Source organism: Polypterus senegalus, chromosome 5 (genome assembly GCF_016835505.1).
Source record: "Polypterus senegalus isolate Bchr_013 chromosome 5, ASM1683550v1, whole genome shotgun sequence".
Classification (NCBI taxonomy): domain Eukaryota; kingdom Metazoa; phylum Chordata; class Cladistia; order Polypteriformes; family Polypteridae; genus Polypterus; species Polypterus senegalus.
Window position 1 is genome coordinate 125,405,271 of NC_053158.1, and position 18,164 is coordinate 125,423,434.

The window sequence follows — 18,164 nt, forward strand, 5'->3', positions numbered from 1 at the left end:
ATTACTCACTTCTGGTAGATCTTGAAGATTTTGCACAATTCTAAAGAACTTGTGATGAAACGATAAAGTGAAAATTGCCTCCAGTGAAGCTTGTCAGAGCAAAATGTTAACGTTATGTGACGCAAGTAGAAATTCCTGTAATCTGTGCTTTATGCGTTGGTGGTATAGTGGTGAGCATAGCTGCCTTCCAAGCAGTTGACCCGGGTTCGATTCCCGGCCAACGCACAGAACTAGACGTTTATCAGCCGTCCTGGAACGTTACTGCCCTCACTTTTCTTTGTCTCGCTCAACTTCACACATACCTAAACCAGACGTTCTTTGAGTAATCATAAGAAAGAGATGTTACTAAACAGATCAAGTGCAGAGAAGAATCCTAATTTGCTCAGTATCTTAGAATTTAAAAAACTTCAAATCAATTCTGTAACACTTTCATCATTTACCCACTACGTTAGGCTTTCCTCACTGACTGACTCTAACAGCCTAGCCTGCGACAGAATACTTAAATTGAATTGCATTCATTAAGAACTTAAGAATGTTTTCCTAATTGTACCTGCTGAACATTTCAAATGCACTCTCAATTTCTTACCACGCCGTCTCAGCCTGACATCAGATCCGTGGCAAAAGTCTTCTCAAACAGTTGAAGACACGAAGAAATGAATGGAACACAAAATAAATACATTCAAAATAAACCTAAACTATTGCTCAAGTTGTATGTGCAGCCTTCTGAATTTAAAAGCTCTTGCAGTATAAAATGATGTAAGTGATACAATAAACTGACCAATGCGAAAAATAATCGTGTGTCTCAAAGGGCTAGAAATGGAAAGAAATTGCTGCGACATATTTGCGTTTCAACTGCTTTCACTGGAATGAACTAGCCGTTTCCCCAAATTACTTTTTTCCAGCCCACCATATTGATGGTTGCTGACTTTCTACTGCTGAATGAGCTGAGTTTAAGAAATGGAAACATTTGACATTCGCCCTGTGTTTTCAGAGAATCTGGAATTACTCACTTCTGGTAGATCTTGAAGATTTTGCACAATTCTAAAGAACTTGTGATGAAACGATAAAGTGAAAATTGCCTCCAGTGAAGCTTGTCAGAGCAAAATGTTAACGTTATGTGACGCAAGTAGAAATTCCTGTAATCTGTGCTTTATGCGTTGGTGGTATAGTGGTGAGCATAGCTGCCTTCCAAGCAGTTGACCCGGGTTCGATTCCCGGCCAACGCACAGAAATTGACGTTTATCAGCCATCCTGGAACGTTACTGCCCTCACTTTTCTTTGTCTCGCTCAACTTCACACATACCTAAACCAGACGTTCTTTGAGTAATCATAAGAAAGAGATGTTACTAAACAGATCAAGTGCAGAGAAGAATCCTAATTTGCTCAGTATGTTAGAATTTTTAAAAAAAACTTCAAATCAATTCTGTAACACTACCATCATTTACCCACTACGTTAGGCTGTCCTCACTGACTGACTCTCACAGCCTAGCCTGCGACAGAATACTTAAATTGAATTGCATTCATTAAGAACTTAAGAATGTTTTCCTAATTGTACCTGCTGAACATTTCAAATGCACTCTCAGTTTCTTACCACGCCGTCTCAGCCTGACATCAGATCCGTGGCAAAAGTCTTCTCAAACAGTTGAAGACACGAAGAAATGAATGGAACACAAAATAAATACATTCAAAATAAACCTAAACTATTGCTCAAGTTGTATGTGCAGCCTTGTGAATTTAAAAGCTCTTGTGAGTATAAAATGATGTAAGTGATACAATAAACTGACCAATGCGAAAAATAATCGTGTGTCTCAAAGGGCTAGAAATGGAAAGAAATTGCTGCGACATATTTGCGTTTCAACTGCTTTCACTGGAATGAACTAGCCGTTTCCCCAAATTACTTTTTTCCAGCCCACCATATTGATAGTTGCTGACTTTCTACTGCTGAATGAGTTGAGTTTAAGAAATGGAAACATTTGACATTCGCCCTGTGTTTTCAGAGAATCTGGAATTACTCACTTCTGGTAGATCTTGAAGATTTTGCACAATTCTAAAGAACTTGTGATGAAACGATAAAGTGAAAATTGCCTCCAGTGAAGCTTGTCAGAGCAAAATGTTAACGTTATGTGACGCAAGTAGAAATTCCTGTAAGCTGTGCTTTATGTCTTGGTGGTATAGTGTTGACCATAGCTGCCTTCCAAGCAGTTGACCCGGGTTCGATTCCCGGCCAACGCACAGAAATTGACGTTTATCAGCCATCCTGGAACGTTACTGCCCTCACTTTTCTTTGTCTCGCTCAACTTCACACATACCTAAACCAGACGTTCTTTGAGTAATCATAAGAAAGAGATGTTACTAAACAGATCAAGTGCAGAGAAGAATCCTAATTTGCTCAATCCGTTAGAATTTTTAAAAAAAACTTCAAATCAATTCTGTAACACTACCATCATTTACCCACTACGTTAGGCTTTCCTCACTGACTGACTCTCACAGCCTAGCCTGCGACAGAATACTTAAATTGAATTGCATTCATTAAGAACTTAAGAATGTTTTCCTAATTGTACCTGCTGAACATTTCAAATGCACTCTCAGTTTCTTACCACGCCGTCTCAGCCTGACATCAGATCCGTGGCAAAAGTCTTCTCAAACAGTTGAAGACACGAAGAAATGAATGGAACACAAAATAAATACATTCAAAATAAACCTAAACTATTGCTCAAGTTGTATGTGCAGCCTTCTGAATTTAAAAGCTCTTGCGAGTATAAAATGATGTAAGTGATACAATAAACTGACCAATGCGAAAAATAATCGTGTGTCTCAAAGGGCTAGAAATGGAAAGAAATTGCTGCGACATATTTGCGTTTCAACTGCTTTCACTGGAATGAACTAGCCGTTTCCCCAAATTACTTTTTTCCAGCCCACCATATTGATGGTTGCTGACTTTCTACTGCTGAATGAGCTGAGTTTAAGAAATGGAAACATTTGACATTCGCCCTGTGTTTTCAGAGAATCTGGAATTACTCACTTCTGGTAGATCTTGAAGATTTTGCACAATTCTAAAGAACTTGTGATGAAACGATAAAGTGAAAATTGCCTCCAGTGAAGCTTGTCAGAGCAAAATGTTAACGTTATGTGACGCAAGTAGAAATTCCTGTAAACTGTGCTTTATGCGTTGGTGGTATAGTGGTGAGCATAGCTGCCTTCCAAGCAGTTGACCCGTGTTCGATTCCGGCCAACGCACAGAACTAGACGTTTATCAGCCATCCTGGAACGTTACTGCCCTCACTTTTCTTTGTCTCGCTCAACTTCACACATACCTAAACCAGACGTTCTTTGAGTAATCATAAGAAAGAGATGATACTAAACAGATCAAGTGCAGAGAAGAATCCTAATTTGCTCAGTATGTTAGAATTTTTAAAAAAAAGTTCAAATCAATTCTGTAACACTACCATCATTTACCCACTACGTTAGGCGTTCCTCACAGTCTAGCCTGCGACAGAATACTTAAATTGAATTGCATTCATTAAGAACTTAAGAATGTTTTCCTAATTGTACCTGCTGAACATTTCAAATGCACTCACAGTTTCTTACCACGCCGTCTCAGCCTGACACCAGATCCGTGGCAAAAGTCTTCTCAAACAGTTGAAGACACGAAGAAATGAATGGAACACAAAATAAATACATTCAAAATAAACCTAAACTATTGCTCAAGTTGTATGTGCAGCCTTCTGAATTTTTAAGCTTTTGCGAGTATAAAATGATCGCACAGATACAACAAACTGACCAATGCGAAAAATAATTGTGTTTCTCAAAGGGCTAGAAATGAAAAGAAATTGCTGGGACATATTTGCGTTTCAACTGCTTTCACTGGAATGATCTAGCCATTTTCCAAATCACTTTTTTCCTGTCAACTATTTTGATGCCTACTGACTTTCTATTGCTGAATGTACTGATTTTCACAGTCAAACTTTTCACTTTCGTCCTATGTTTTCGTAAAATATGGAATTACTCACTTCTGGTAGATCTTGAAGATTTTGCACAATTATAAAGAAGTTGTGATTAAACGATAATGTGGAAAATGCCTCCAGTAAAGCTTATCACATCAAAATCTTATGGTTTTGTGATGCAAGTGCAAAGTAATGTCTGTTAAGTTAAATGAGTTGGTGGTATAGTGGTCCCGGCCAACGTACAGAATTTGACAAACATTAGCTGCTTTGAAACTTTAACACCCTTTCTTTTGTTTGTTTTGCTCAAGTTCACACATACTTAAACCAGACTTTTTTTGAGTAATCAAAAGAAATGGATGTTACTAAACAGATGAAGAGTATTAGACCAGAGCAGAATCCTAATTTGTTCAGTATGTCAGAATTTTTGTAAAATATTTCAAATCAATTCTGTTATACTACCTTCCCACTACGTACAACAAACTGACCAATGACACACATAATCGTCTTTCTCAAAGTGCTAGAAATGAAAAGAAATTGCAGGGACATCTTTGCGTTTCAAGTGATTTGACTGGAATGATATTGCCCCAGGTTCGATTCCCTGCAAACTTACAGAATTTGACAAACCTGAACCGTGCTGCAACATTAGTTTGATTCACCCTACATACCTTTATCAGACATTGTTTGAATTGTCTTCATGAGTGTCTGTTATAAAATGTGTTAAATGTATTCCAACAAAGCAGGATCCTAACTCATTTAAAAATCCACCTCTCTTACACTATTTCAGTTACATTTTCATCACTCTGCCTCTTACGGGAACAAGTAGGTAATTCAGCAATTAGATAGATAGATAGATAGATTTGCATCTTCTGAAATTTTTTTGTGTCAAGTGAGTTTTGACAGTTTAGTGTAAGTTAATTATTTAATTGTTAATGTTTGCAGATGGTAGCAGCCTATGTTTGTTAAGGTACTTGCGAACTGCTTTTGTCTTCTGTGACCTATACTTAACGGCTTTTTGTTATGTGATGCTGCGTTGGTCTTTCCATTACTACACTTGCAGAAGATGTAGGTGACTTGCTAGTGGCAGGACTTATAACACTAGATGAGTGATTCTCAACTGGTCGGTCGCAAATCCATTTTCAGTGGGTCTCGGGCCTTTGCCTGGGCAAAAAAATGTTAAGAAATACATTAATGGAGTGTCAGCTGTTCACAATCCTTAACATAATGCGGGTTGACAACCGCAGTTTCACACCATGGAAGAAGACCCCCAAACTTTTTTTACATATGCTAATTGAGCATGGTGAAATGCAGTTACAACGTAGAATATATTAGAAATGGATTTTTTTAAATTGACAAAGGAGGACAAAAACCTCAGTGTGTTGGCATGTGAAAGCATGAAGCCCTCAAAACTGAAGTGGCATTTGGAATCAAAACACCATTATCTCTAAGATAAATCTGTTGAGTACTTCAGAAGATGACTTCAAGACATGAGGACATCACAAAGTGTGTTACTTCTTTGTGTTTGGAGCAAGAACAGGAACTCCACGCATCTTACCTGGTGGTACATCGTATTGCAAAGTTAAAGAACCCCCACACAATTGCAGAGGACCTCACATTACCTGCAGCCATGGACATGGTCAGGGAGGCGTTGGATCAATCCGCAGCAGATAAACTAAAAACTACCTCTGTCAAATGACACTATTAATAGGCGAATTGAAGACATGTCAGATGACATCAAACAACAGACCACAGCTCGCATTAATTCAAGAGGTCATTTTGCCTTACAAATGGACTAATCCACAGACATAACAAATAAAGCAGTTTTACTTATTTACATGAGACATGTGTGAGACTGGGACTTACAGGAACAATTTCTCTGCACAAGAGAGCTCCCTACTACTACGACTACAGAGGACATTTTCAGCTCTGTGGACTTGCATTTGAGTTCATTGGGCCTAAGCTAGGACATGTGCATCAGTATCACAACTGATGTTGCTGCCTCCATGACAGGAAAAAACTCGGGGATCGTGAGGAGGATACTTGAGAAAGCACCGAATGCAACTTGGAACCATTGTTTTTTACATTGGGAGGCACTGGTAGCAAAGGATATGGTACCTGTGCTTCATGGAACATTAAAAGATGTAATCCGAGTGGTAAACTAAATTAAACAGAATGAAAAGAACACCCGGTGTTTTCAAAAACTGTGCCAAGATCTTGGTAGTGAGCGCGTATAGGTGTTGTATTCTGAGGTACGCTGGCTTTCAAAGGAAAGAGTACTGTCCCATTTTTATGAACTATACGCTGAAATCGCACCTTTTCTTGCCCAGAACTATTCGCCTCTTGCATACCTTTTTAGCAACAGTGTGTGGCTTGTGTGGACGAAATCTCAGACCCGACAGCAGGTGCGGTTATAAAGCAGCTTTATTTTCAGAGTCACGGTGAGAAGAGTTTCAGAAAAGCAGACAATCAAATATACATGACAGCGTCAGGGCTCTTCTGAACCCCGTCTGTTGGGTGGGGTCCAGTTTTATACCCCTAGAATGCGTGATTTAATATCATTATAAAATGTAACAGTCAACACATTTATTATACACAAACCTTGAGCCCCTTTAACGTCCCTTGTAAAACTTGATTTCTTGGCTCCTTTTGTTATGGCGTTCAGATGTAAGCTAAGGGAAAACATGATAAGGCAGACTCATGTGTGGAATGCTCAGATCTTGAGTCCTTTGCACAAACATTTTTCTGTTTGCTAAAACAAAGCATGCTGTTACTTGGTTTCGTAAAGCTTACTTCTCAGACATGAATTAGTACAAGGGAACGAAGAGAACATTCGTCTTCCACATTCCCCCCTTTTTTAGCAAACAAAAAATATTTGATCAGGGAGAGATGAGTAGGAAAGGGTAGGAGAGGGGGATGGAGTGGAGTGGGCGGAGGAGTGTGGGGTGGCTGTGCTGATCTGAAGCATTTTTTCTTTGTATAAAAAGTAAGCCTTTGCCATAGAGGCAGGAAAAATACTGGGATACAATGTATCTTATCAAAGGAACAATACAGCAAGCTACAAGCAGGAGAACAATTAAAGCAACCGTAAGAGAGATGAAAACTGATTTAAGCCATTGGCCCCAGGACCCAAAAGTGGACATAAACCATTTGTCCCAAGGATTAGAAATGCCAGAATTAGTATCTAGTTCATGTCAAATCAGCTAAAGCACGGGTGATTGATCCATCAGGAGCTGTATTATTTGGGATATAGGTACAGCATGCATCACCAAACATAGCACAAAGCCACGCACTTTTCCACGGTACCTCATGCCTTGTCGTACGCAAGTTCTCCGCTCGGTTTTGCAAACTGGCGGCACCCAGTGTCAAAGCAATGCTACTATTCTTGTGTGATTACTCATTATTTTCATGACGCGGCTTTATAAATACACCGAAACTAACCGCATATTGTTTATTAGTGTAATGCATCTGATTGTAATTAACTCGTAACAATATAATGGTCCAGGGAACAGCCATAGTATTCCAAATGCCATAACTGCTTTAGCGTTGTTACTCTCACTTCTCCTTCTTCTTCTTCTTCTTCTTTCAGCTCCTCCCGTTAGGAGTTGCCACAGCGGATCATCTTTTTCCATATTACTCTCACTGCACGACTCGGAGTATTTATATCACTGTATCTGAGTGTGAATCACAGCAGCAGCTGATCGGAAAGAGAATTATCGGTATACAGCTTTAAGGACACGCTGTCTCAGCCACTGCAAAACGTTTTAAAGCCTTTCCTGTACAGACCTCGCGGTTCAGAAACAGTTTAATCCCAAGAACTTTAAATGCACTCAATCAATTGCTCCTTGTAGAACTGTTTGTACTTATAAGTACAATCACCCCACTGTAAACTTGCACTACAGTTATAATATCTCACAACCTGGGCCACTTTATAAAGCGCGTATTTACATATGATGACGATATCATTTTTAAGGTGAAATGCAGCAAAATATGTTTGTTAAATTATACACATAAAACTTTAACTTCATTTAAATAATCTATATTCTTCACTGGGAGTGTCGTGAAGGATAGAATAATTAAGCATGTACTACGAAGATATTTCAATGTTCTTTAAAGCGTTTTGAAGAATCGGGCTAAGCTTACAGATGGCTTAACGTCTATTACAGAGCTGATTGTATGGCGATCGGTTACTTGGGGAAAGAAAAGCAAGGACTGCAGTGACGGCTACGCCAATATATATTGAATATAAAACAGAAAGAGAAAATAACAACACAGCTAAAAACGCATGACAAATTTCGACAAAAGATAAATGCTTGTCATGAGCACGAGGCTCATGAAACACATGTTTAATAATGTGCTTTAGCTCCTATCATCATGAAAATGACATCACGTATACATCTCAGTATTTTAGTTATTCACAGAGCTATAATATCACAAATGTAATGGACTCTGTGTCCAGTTGGAGGAAGAGAGCCAGTTTAAGAAGCAAGTAGTGATTCACACACATAGATCACATACGAGTAGAAGATCAAATACAAAACAAAGCATTTAACGTCCTACTTTAATTACGATGTGATTTGAGAAACTGGTTAATTAAATGATTTTAAGATGAAGTTTATAATGTTCTATTAAATGACAAAATAAACTACGTGATTAAAGTGGAAATGTCGAGATTGAAGTTGACATTTCGTGCTTTTTCCCCACCGTGTGCCTTTTTTCTCTGTACCCTAATAAACTTTCATATGACACTCAGACAGTGGGCTTACAACTCTTCTTTTCACGGCAACTTTGATATGTGACTTCTTTTTTATTTCCGGCACTGTGCGATTTTGTAAATGTGAGCTTTCAAGTTTCTCCAACACGCTATGTCACTCGATCAACTTCATTTTGTTGATTATACCACGGTTTATTTGAACAAATAGTATGTTTTCCTTTGCCTCCACTTGGTATTCGCTGAAATTCTTATATTTTCCCCGTGCTTTTCCCATTGTCTTTTCACAGAAGGCTGCGCTTAAGGGCGATTTATATTGATTTGCATATTCAAAGAGGCGTAATTCTGGGAGGATTTGGGGCGTTACATAATGCGCATGCACGAGCGTTAGTTTTCACGCTGATCGGGATTTATGTAACAGAAGAACGTGGAAGTTGGAGTACGCACAGATTCCTGAATCTGGATTTTTCTGTGCGTAAACACATTTCGGCTTTTGTGCTTACGCCATGTTATAGTGCGAGTTCTACGCACGGCGTTATACATGAGGCCCCAGATATGTTAGAAAGAGGAAAAGGGACAGTGGCCAAATATGGCCTAGCTGTAGCACATGCATAGCAATCAGATTGATTCACTTGTCTAGCCGAATATAATACCCATTGCAGCCAACGTTTCTGATCGCCATACCCAATTTCAATCGAAAAAGTGGAAGAAGAGGTGGAAATATTCATGACCTTGACAGGGGGCGGGTTTGGACCAGGGGTAGGAGAGAGAGGTGTGTGTGGGGGGAAATGGGAGGTGTTATTAACGGGTTCTCAACCTTAATTTGAAATCTCCTTAGAGGATCTATTCCAGATACACATGCCCCTAAAATATAGGTTCCCGAATCATGTAAAGAAGGGTTCTTCAGAGTAATGATCAAAGTGTTACAATGGTATTCGGCACATTCATGAGGGGCATGTCCTTTTATAATAGAAAAACGATATTTCAGACCATACTTCTGGGCCTTATAGGGTTGATAAACCCCAGTCATCAGTTCCAGTAATTGCCAAAACCCAGTCCCACACGTCACAGTTACTTCCGAATCCAGAGTTTGTAACAGTTACACACACATATTTGTCAGACCAGTTCCACTGGATTTGTTGATCAGTCCCACAGTCAATAATAGAACAGAAATCCACCTGAACTGATGTGGTGATTCCGAAAGGAAAAGTCAAGGTGACCAAGGCAAGTCGACAAGGGGATGGAAAGACATAGTAGGACCACAATCAAGGGTGCCATCTTTTGCAATGTGAGATGTGAATCCAAGCAGGCAGTCCCTCAACTTTAACAGCGTGTGGTGTTGACAGCAGAACTTGGAACGGTCCTCTCCACCGAGGGTGATGCCAATGTTTCCTTCGAGTATCTCTAGCCAGAATCCAGGTTCCTAATGGAATCGGGGAGTCCTTTAATGGAGGACTAGTTCTCCAGGCCTGATTCACCTGCTCGTGGACTTCCTTCAGAGAAGCTCGGAGGCCTGCAAGACTGGAAAGAAGATCATTGTCCACAGTATGCAGTGTAACATTACCTATGACCATGCCGATTGGCATGGGCCGTCCGGTCAGAATTTCGAATGGCGACAGCCCTAACTGCCGATGTCTTCTTCCCCTTTAATCGCATCAAGGCCAGAGGCAGAGCATCAGGCCAAGTTAAATTTGTTTGCTCACAGATTTTAGCCAATTTAGATTGCAAGGTACCATTGCATCGTTCCACAATACCTCCACTCTGGGGGTGGTATTTGCAATAATGATGCACATTTATCTGGAGCCAGGTGGTTCAAATGTGTGCCATTTTCAGTTTGTAATTTCTGCGGTATGCCCCATCCAGGAATGATTTCCTTTATCAAAGCTTTTGCCACAGGTTTGGCATCTGCATGTTTGGAAGGGAAAGCTTCCACCCATTGGGAGAACACATCAACAATTACTAAACAGTATCGGTACCCCTTTGATGGTGTTAATTCAATGAAGTCCATTTGAAGGTGTTTGAATGGACCCATTGGGTTAGGTGTAACGGCGGGACTTACCTGGGTGCCCTTTCCTACATTAAACTTTTGACATAATGCACAGCGCCTGCAGAACTGCTCTGCATATGTAGAGAAACCTACAGCTTCCCAATGTTTTTCAACATCTTGAACCATGGTGTTCTTTCCAGCATGGTCTAAGCCATGGGCGATTTTTTCCATACCTGGGAAAGAAGCTTTTGGGAGGAAAGGTTTGTTAGTTTGCTTATGGGTCCAGACTCCATCAGAGAGGGACCCTTCTTTGGACCATTTTCTCTTTTCTGTGTCTGTGGCTGCACTCTGTAAAGAAATAATTTGATTATCAGTGTCCTGGTCATTTCTCTGTTGGAATAAAGAGATTGGTGTGTTATTATACGCAGCCCGTTTAGCAAGATGATCAGCTAATTCATTTCCTTTGCTGACAGAATCCTGTTTTCCTGTGTGAGCTTTACATTTTAATGATCGCTAGCTTTGATGGTTTCGTTATGGCCTCTAAGAGGGATTCTTTTAGTTTTTGATGCTAAATGGGCTTGCCAGTACTGGTCTTGAATCCCCTGAGTTTCCATAATGCCCCATGATCATGGCAGACTCCAAAAGCATATCTAGAATCAGTATAGATAGTTACAGTTTTTCCCTCTGACAACTGACAAGCTCAGGTGAGAGCTATCAACTCAGCTGCCTGCGCGCTTAAACTTGAAGAAATTTGGTTGTTTCCTGTAGGTCTGGTCTAGGTTTTATAACCTTAGTTATTTCATCATGACAGTTGTGGGGTTCCCCTTGATTTTCAGTTGGAAGCAGCGTAGCTGGATTTAAGGTGGAGCACCTTTCAATGGTAACGTTTGACAACGAACAGAGTACATTTTGATAGTGTATTGCCCTAGCAGTAATGAGATGTGATGTTTTAACCTGTACTAAAATGGAGTGTACGGCGTGAGGCACTTTTACCACTAGGGGGCTCATGAGCACATATCTGTACTGGCTAGCACTGCCTCTGATTGTGGCTGCTACAGCTCTGAGACAGGTTGGATGTCCCACAGCCACTGGATCCAATTTTTTCTCGAAAAATAGGCTAAGCCTTTGTTTTTTCTCCATGGAATTGTGTAAGAACTGCATTCATATATCCCCCCTTTTTGTCCACGAACAGAGTGAATGGACGAGATAGTCAACAGTCCCAACGCATGCGCAAACAGTAGGGCACTTTTTTTTTTTTAAGTCACATAGAGCCTTCTCAGCTTGATCATTGCATGCCACCTGACCAGAAAGGGGGAGATCAGGCGTGATCGCTAAAGGTTGCAAAAGCTGTGCTCTTTCAGTGAAGTTTAAAAGTCATTGCCGACAGTGTCCTATAATGCCTAATACAGACATAACCTGTTGCTTTGTAACAGGTCTAGGAAGATTTTGAATGGTGTTTATACGATCGCTAGAGAGAGAGAGCTCTTGTTTCACAAAAATGTCATGACCTGAAATTTCACAGTTGTTTGAATGAACTGCAGTTTTGTTTTAGAAACTTTATGGCCATTTGCTGCTAAACTAATCATTTCTGAGTATCACGTGCACAATCTTCTTTTGCAGTACTACACATTATATCATTTACATACTGTATCAATACACTGTCTTTATCTAGCCTTTTAAATTTTGAGCAAGAGCTTATCCAATACACAAGGGCTACAATAAATCCCTGAGGCATAACGGTCCATGTCCAACGGCGGTTTTGGAAAGTAAAGGCAAACCAGAATTGAGAGTCGGGGTGCAAAGAAATACAACAATAAGCATTAGCAATGTCAATAACAGAGAAATAACAGGCGGACGAGGGTATCGTAGAAAGAATAGTGGAAGGATTAGTAACAATAAGTGCCCTAGGAAAAACTGCAGAATTAACGTGTCGAAGATCTTGAACAAAAACGCCATGAACCATCAGCCTTTAAAACAGGTAAAACGGGGAAGTTGACTGGAGAGTGTTTAATTTGAATGATCGCTCCATGTTTCACGAGATCGGAATGTACGGCGGAGATGCCAGCCTCTGCTGCTGGAGATAGAGGATACTGGGCGATGCGGGCGGAAGGATGATTTTGGGTAAATCACCAGTGGCTCACAGTGCGCTATCCTTCCATAATCATTTTTCCCCTGGGACCACAGTGCATCGGGAAGTGAGGAAAGCCAAGAGGGAGAGGTGGTTTGCAATGAAAAAGCAGAAAGAGAAGGATGGCACAATGCACGATATACTAAAAATCATTTTGAAGCAGAACTTTAGTTATCAAATGATCTGAGGTATCAAAAATACCCGGAACAACGTGCAGCCAGTCCGTCCTATCAAAACATTGTTACACCCAATCCCCAATTTCAAGAATTGGCTAAAGAAAAACATGGGGAACCGAACCTCAAATATAGAAAACGCTTTGGGAATATGTGAAGTGCACTGACAGCAGCAGCTGTGTTTGCATGAGAAAAAAATGCAAGGGATATGAAGGGTCTCTGGGCTATTACCTGACGAGAGAAAAGATTCTAACCAAGGTGTGTCCACTTCAGCTGGGAAGTACTGGGCACTGCAGTGGAGGGTGTTGGGGACTTGTAAGTGGGGAAAAAGACATGAAGGAAAAGAGTGTAGGGCTTTAAGGAGAATGGTGTGTGAGGAGATGTTCAGGGTCCAAGCTGCAGAGGAGGGCTTAGTGTGGGGGGAGGTTTGGCACAGGAATTTAGGAATAGAATAGTAAAACCCTCGTTCGGTTAGAGAAATAGAGAGGGAGAGCTTAGTTATCAGATCCCTTCCTAAAAGATTAACAGGGCAGAGCTGATTTAGTAAAAAAAAAAACGGTGCATCAAAGTGGAACCACTAAAATGAAGCTGAAACCCGAAGAGGTTTAGACACCAGCAAAACATGTGGTTGTCCGAAGCACTAAGAACAGTCAGTGTATCGTTCGAGGCAGACCAGAAAAGCAGTTTCAGTGCCATTCACCAGCAAAGTCAATAAAGGATCTGTGTCCGCATGGCGAGTGAGCAAAGGCAACCGAAGAGAGTGGGGGTTCCTGTAAAAGGAATATCCTCAGGTTCAGGTAAGGAAGGCGGGGGAGGAAGCTGATGTGGGCAATTGCGGCAGAAGTGTCCCATCGTAACAGGCAAGATGTAAGTGCTTAATCTGAGGGGAGAGGCGGCTGAGCAGATGAAGAATTCGGATTAGGAAGTAAAAATCCACAACCTCTCCCCAGCTTCGCCCCTGTTCTCGGAAAATCCACGTCCTTCACGTCCTCGCCCCCTGCCTGAGGCAGCTCCACCTGCATAATAATTCATTTGTGCCGCGATTAACTTGGTCTGAGTGTCTGACTCTTTTTGTTTAGTCTGTCGTTCAGCATGCTCCGCGTGTCTTTTAACTTCATCAAAAGTGGCACTTTCCCATCCAAAATACAGGACGTGCGTACTTTATTTTGGATATCACTTCTGAGTCCTGACAGAAAAGGAGGAACTCCTGCCTTGGCACGGTTGTCTGGGCTGTCTAAGCCAGAATGGTTTGTCAACAAGTCCTGAATGCGGTGTGCCCATTCATCTACCGTCTCATCTTTCTTTTGTTTGGCAGCTGAAATAAGGTATCAGTTGGTGCCCTTTTTATATTTTGCAGCTATTGCAGTTTTCACGGGTTCCCATTGGGCAAGGAAAGGACCCTCATTATTTTGTCCACGAGGCAATGCCTCATTCCACTGCCACTGTTCTCCATTATGCTGCCCATGATTGACAGTAGCCCAAGTAGTGCCCATCTTTCTGCGTAGCACCTGGGTCCACTCAGCCGCACTGGGTTATATATGTTGTCTAGTTGCCGCACCTGTTCCACAAACTTCAACCCACCGATTACCTTAAGATCAGGCACTTCGGACACTACGTCTTTCAGCTCTTGAATATCTCAGTTACGATGTATCATTACAGTAGTGGGGTTAGCATTTCCTGGGGGTTGTGTGGGATCGTGTCGGGGGTTAGGGACCTCAATTAAAGGGCATGAAGATGTGGGTGCTAAAGGTTTAGGGGACTTAAACGGGGTAAGGTTTTCAGGGGACTATCTCTGAGGGTTTTGCTTCTAGTATGTTGTGAAATGGAGGGCTTTTTGTGTGAGTTAGAAGAGCCTCCCATAGCCCCTAACAAGTGGCCGTCAGTCTCACTATCCGGATGTGTAAGTGAGGAGGGGTCGCACTGATATTGTTCATCAAAGAAATCATCAGTAACTTGGGCATCGGTAACCACAGGAGCCGTTGGGGCAATGATTGAATGTGGCCGTGGTACGGGTTGTGGGTAAAGTGTTGTGGAAGAGAGCGCTGGATATAAAAGGTTTTTTTTTTTTTTATCACTCCTACTCCTCCTTCCTTCAGACTGGGGTCCCGTATCAGCCAACACTTTCTGTAAAGCTATAAGCAGCTCTTCCTTTTCCTTTCTATTCTTAAGTTCAGCAACTTAAAGCTCATTCCGTTTCTGTGCCGCTTCCAACGTATGGTCTTTAATAACCAATTCCCATCTGTCATAAATATCCATCCGATAAGGACCTCCATTACAACAACCCTGTGTATTTCTGCACAGTGTTTTTCTAATGTCCTGTATCTCATTCATATCTCCGGATCCTTCCACTACACCATCTACCTGCACTGTCCTTATTCTACTTTCTACATGCCTTTTTTTTTTTAATCTAATCCTGTCTTCTTTTCAATGAGCTTTCTAGGGGACCCGCCTTTCGATCCCGACAGCGCACTAAGAGCCAGGCGATCCCCCGAAAACAATCCTTCTAACGTTAGGTTTTTAGGACTCTTGGGGGACTGTTTGACTGGCTTGCTAATTGTTTTTGCCCATAGTAAGCGGCAGGATCTCAGCAGAAAGAGACTCAACCCCCGATAAACCCCGTTCCACCCACCGTCCACTCCTATCCCCGGATTACAGCTTCAGGTGACTTCGTGTCCGTTTATTCGCATCAGCAGAATCCTACATCAATACGCCCCGTGGAGTCCGGGATATGGAGGTTTTTACCCCGATCCCTTCATCAGACGGTTTGTATGTGTCAATCTGCCAGGGTATAGTCTCCGTCACCTTAGCAACCCATTGAAACAAGAGTATGACCAGACAGCGGATGAAAAACTCAACCTCCCGTTTATTTAGACACACATTTTCTAAATACGCCCTTTCACCCCTACTCCTCAAATTATAGAAGCGTGCCACTAGCCTCTTTCTAATCCACTTCACAGGGATGACTAGCTAACATTCACACTGTGCCGTTTTCCGTAGGGTCCCAAGTCACCTTTCGTGAGTCCTTAGAACCCTCCTATGGGTCTGATACAGTATGCTCTCTTATTCTTTATTTTGCATATGCTTTTATTCTTTTTCTTTCTATATTCGTATTACTTCTAGCACACCAGTCAAATTCAAATAACAGGAATCCCCCGATCTACTCACCGTGACTCCATCCACCTGCATGGAAATGCCCGTCAAGTCATGCCTCGTATTGGCTAGGAGGAGGTCAGGGACTCCCCACGCAGGAAACACCCAAGGCAGGCCAATCCTACATTTACCGAAGCTGGACCCGATCCGGCCGGAATCGACTCCACCACGGTCCTCTGGACGATCCTGCATGAGGAGCCGTCTGCTGTCTCCTACCCCACGTTGGGCGCCAAAACTGTGGACGAAATCTCAGACCCGACAGCAGGTGCGGTTATAAAGCAGCTTTATTTTCAGAGTCACGGTGAGAAGAGTTTCAGAAAAGCAGACAATCAAATATACATGACACTGTCAGGGCTCTTCTGAACCCCATCTGTTGGGTGGGGTCCAGTTTTATACCCCTAGAATGCGTGATTTAATATCATTATAAAATGTAACAGTCAACACATTTATTATACACAAACCTTGAGCCCCTTTAACGTCCCTTGTAAAACTTGATTTCTTGGCTCCTTTTGTTATGGCGTTCAGATGTAAGTTAAGGGAAAACGTGATAAGGCAGACTCATGTGTGGAATGCTCAGACCTTGAGTCCTTTGCACAAACATTTTTCTGTTTGCTAAAACAAAGCATGCTGTTACTTGGTTTCGTAAAGCTTACTTCTCAGACATGAATTAATACAAGGGAACGAAGAGAACATTCGTCTTCCACACTTGCACATGTTGCTTACATCGCTGATGTTTTTGAACAATTAAACACATTAAATGTGTCTGTGCAGGGCAGGGGGCACAACATTTTTGAACAGTATAGACAAATTCAATGCTTTCAAAAAAAAAGATCTCATTGTGGGTAAGTCATGTTTCTAAAAACCGACTCGACATGTTCCCCAATGCCAGTCATGAGGGACAGCAACTGAACACGGCAGAAAAAATTAAAAGGAAGAAAACGATTATGACACATTTGAATAAACTTCTTGAGTGGTTTAATGACTACTTTCCCGAGAAACAGTGGGATGATGACAAGCAACCCATTTGGAATCAACATGGAAACTGTCACATTGCCAACCAACGAAGAGAGTCAGCTGGTGGAGCTATCATGTGACCGCACACTAAAAAAGAAATTCATGGAGGTAAGCCTCTTCCAGTTCTGGTGCAGCACTGTGATGAGCGAGTATCCTCGTCTTGCCACTCGAGCAGTAAAAATCCTGCTACTATTCAGCACAACCTTTCTCTGTGAGTGTGGATTTTCATCTCTGGTTCAGCTGAAGACAAAACACAGAAACAGACTGGACATTGAGCATGACCTCAGAGTTTCTTTGTCTACTTTAACTCCAGACTTTGAGACTCTTGTCATGAGCAAAAACATGCCCAGTTCTCCCATTAATTCCTCCAGACTCAGGTTTATAATGTCAGTGTTACACCTAAGGTTGAAGTGAGTGTTGCTTAATTTTCTTCAAAGCACAATGTTTTCACCATTTACCTACTGATAAGGTAATCAGAAGAAAATAGAATTTAGTATATTTGAATCCTTTTGAACTTCACTCTTTATTTAATTTATTTCTCTTTGTTAAAAAAAAACTGCTAATGAAGAAACTGATTTTTTTAGTGCAGTATTGGTTGTCATAGATTCAATGAGTGAGGATTCTCTGGTAAAACTACATAATTTGAGTTTTTTTTTAAATACTTCTCAGTAATTTATTTCATATTTGTGCATGAAAGCACTGCTGAGTCTGTTAAAAACAGTTACTGAAGAGCTTTTAACAGTAGTACTGAAGAGTTTTGATTTTAATTAAAATGCAGCTAATTGAGTGTAAAAGGAAATATTTCCCTCACTGGCATCGCCACTTGCTGGTCATTTTGGTTTATCATTAAGTTTAACAGGTTTTTTGTGTTAGCATACTGTGATATTCCATTCTACTATCTTAGGTTTAAACTGCACCATATTTTCATTCAATAAATATGAGAAGTTGAAAATTTTGGGTCGCAGCTTCTCATTAATGGGTGACGGTGGGTCCCAAAGCCAGACCAGTTGAGAACCACTGCACTAGATAATGTGGATAAGGAATGCCACTTGCTACATTGTTA

The 18,164-nt window shown here is 41.2% G+C and overlaps 2 non-coding genes across 2 annotated transcripts; both read left to right on the plus strand.

Moving 5' to 3' along the window:
* Positions 1-153: 153 nt before the first annotated feature.
* trnag-ucc lies at positions 154-225 on the plus strand. Its single transcript has one exon. It is a non-coding gene; the product is annotated as a tRNA-Gly (tRNA).
* Positions 226-1,154: 929 nt separating this feature from the next.
* Positions 1,155-1,226, plus strand: trnag-ucc. Its single transcript has one exon. It is a non-coding gene; the product is annotated as a tRNA-Gly (tRNA).
* Positions 1,227-18,164: the final 16,938 nt, after the last annotated feature.